We start from the raw sequence: 3,342 nt of genomic DNA on the forward strand, positions 1-3,342 counted from the left end.
GAACATGTGAGAGAAGATGATGTTTTGCATGTAAAAAGAATACAAGTAAAAATAAGAGAACTAAAATCTCCCCCTTACTTGTGCAAAACCGGTGGAGTGGTCTTATTAAGACCATTGCATGGTCTTTACTTTTTCTTTTGTTCTTATTAAGAAAAGTAGGTGTAAGACTACCCTACATTATAGGTAATCATTGTGTTTTGTTTATCCATTAAACAAAACACCCACTTACCCATACTACCTCCAATATTTCGATTTATGTACCATAAAATGGACTACCATTTTATTTTGTCAATTTGTCACTTGTCACACAATATGTCACATGTAGTATGATACATGTTATTAATTAATTTAATGCATATTTATCACATAAATATCATTTCATGAATTAATTAAATTACTTCCAATAAATTGACTAGTGATACTTGATCACATAAATAAAATGGGTCAGTTAATTATAATTCACAACATCTTGTAACTATAATTAACCATTCATCATCATCTCTATTGTTTCACAAACAATAAACAATTTTAGTAATAAAATATTTCAATTACTAAAATAAATCTTATTTAATCCCATTACAATAAGATATTTATTCTCTCTCACAAATCGAATTGTTCAATTTTAAGGAATTGATCAACTTGCATCGTCATACAATTAATCAACTTTATAGATAAGGGCATCATCCCTTAGGTGTGACCTTAAGGGATCAACTGGCCACCACCGTCCCACGACAGTAACGTCAAACTCTAGCAAGCCAATCGTTACCGATTAATGTTGATCAGTTGACAATATAATTGAATCATCCCTTACGTATTCTTTATATGAAATTTAATAATGATATTTAAATCATGTGATCGCACTATTGTTGAGGACACATTTCCCAACAAAATGAGTATCCACGATATCAGCTACCTGTTCCTTTGCTATATATTAGTTGCTCTAGAAACAATTTAGAAGACGTACCTGTTTTGGGGCCGCGAATGGACTGATTCTGACTCAGATTTGGGACGGATAAAATGGTGCCTTTCGGGACTGTCTTGGAGCGTAAGAGTGACTGATGTGGGACGGGTTTTCTGTGCATTTTTGGGACCGTTATAATGTGTTGAGCATGCTGTTTTGTGGGCTGATGAGGGACTGTGTTAGGTCGGTTTTTGGGACAGTTTTGCTATGTATTTCGGGGCTGTTTTAAGACGGAAAGTAGACTATTTTTGAGTCACTTTGTGCAGGTGGTTCTTGGACTGTTGCGTAGGCTGTCTTGGGCAGCCGTGTAGATGGTTGTGTGTAGGTTGTTTTGGGCAGCCGTGTGGAAGGGTGCGTGAGGTTGTCTTTGCGCAGTCGTGTGGGTAGTAGTGTGAGCTGTTGTTGGTCAGTTACTGGTGAAAAAACAAGTTATGTTGGGTATTGGTGTATGTGGATGTGTCGATGTTAATTTTCGTCTCAAGCATACTCAAGTACATGCATTGTTATATACATGTTGTTGCAATTAGCAAAACTATTAGTCCCTTTCTCAGGTATATAAATACGTACTTTAGCCTGGTCATTTTCATTTAATATTGCGATTTGGATAAGTTTTCAAAGCTGTGTGTCAGACTCATCTCTTGGTGGGTGTGGGCACGTTTGGCCTAGGCGGAATTGGCGTAGGGCTGACCGTGGCTGAGCAGTGGCTACCGTGGGTGGCTGGGCTGTTTGGTTACAGTTTGGTGAGGAGATGGGTTAGTCACGAAGGTGTTTAGCACGGGTTGTGCAGACCCCTTTTTCCTTTTCTCCTTTATTCTATGCTTTCTAATGTCTCATAGTATGCCTTGGACATGCCTAGTAGTTCTTGGTTCACTCATAAATCATAAGGTATGCTTGTAAATGCTGAGCATGTAGATTATTTACATTTTATCTGGTACTTTACGTGGTTAATCTCAGCTATTTATCATTTGTTATATTTAAATCAAGTAACATGTAAATATGGGACGAAGCGATTACTCATGTTATAAAAGTATGAAATAATGTAGTATAATACATTTACGAGTTATAACTTGCTTATTTTCATTTACTTATCTTATCTCAAGTATGAATGAATTATTTTAAATAATTACTTGTAAAGAGGCGTATTCTTGTAGAAATGCCATTATACCATCATATGTGCTTGACATACATTTTCGCCCTGCTTGTGCTGTTTTGGCAAGTACGGGTTTCGCCTACTTGTGTTGTGCTGGCAAGTACGGTTTGGCCTACTTGTGCTATTCTGGCAAGTACGGTTTTTGGCCACTTGTGCTGTTCTGGCAAGTGAGTCTTATCTTAGTCATTCCGCCACTTTCGTGTCGTTTCCGCGATTGGGGTATTTTCGGTCTCTATTAGTAGTCGAGTCTTGGGTGCGTGCTGTGCTGGCGCACGTCTAATCGGGATGTACACCCGAGAATTTGCAGATTTAGACTTGGACCGTATTATTATCGTAGTCCTACCCGGGGAAATTATAGTCTAAGAGTAATAAATGTCTTGCATTATTTGGATGGTTACTTTGGTCATATCTCCTTGAAATACGTGCTCGTGGCTAAGTGGTCGTGTCTGTTTCCTTGTCTTTCTTCTCCATTTATTTTATTGTTGCTTATGCCTTACTTACTTGTTTATTCCATCATTTCTTTTATCCTTGTTGGTTTAAACACGTATGATCCCATGTTCATGTTCTTTGTTATGTTCGTTTTGACATTTTGTGGTCGGGAGAACTGAGTTACTCCCCATCGATCGTGGCTTTCATGTTTACATGAATGACAGTTTGTGAAGATGCATTTGTGGGGTTTAGACGTGTGAGCTAGCGAGCACCTTGGACTGGTAGTTGGTTTATTACGATTGCTTAGACTCACCTTCTATTGTATTGTCATTCGAGGGATATATTTTCCCTCACCTTGACTATCACGTTTGTATAATTCAATTTTATTTCCGCATTCTTTACTTGTGTTTTATGTTTTAATGAACCCGCGCCTTAAATTTTAAAAGTTTTGAAAATTTCCTAATTTCCGCTTGAATTTATAACTTATATTTTCCGCTTTATCGCGGGATTCACATACTATGTTAGCTACCCACCCGAGTAATCGAAACTTTGATGAACCCGCTTTGAACTGTTTATCGACTTCTTCTTTGATCTTGAGAGCCCATTCTGTCCTCATTCGACGAAGCTTCTGTTTCACGGGTTTGAAACCTAGTTTGATTGGGATTCTATGCTCTGCGGTGTCAATGTCAATCCCTGGCATATCTTTGTAGAACCAAGCAAAAACGTCTTTGAACTTGTGTAGGAGGTCTATGAAACTGGCCCTTTCGGTAGAGCTCAAAATCGTCCCTATCCTAAGTTCTTG

This window comes from Silene latifolia, unplaced genomic scaffold (assembly GCF_048544455.1).
Source record: "Silene latifolia isolate original U9 population unplaced genomic scaffold, ASM4854445v1 scaffold_454, whole genome shotgun sequence".
Lineage (NCBI taxonomy): Eukaryota > Viridiplantae > Streptophyta > Magnoliopsida > Caryophyllales > Caryophyllaceae > Silene > Silene latifolia.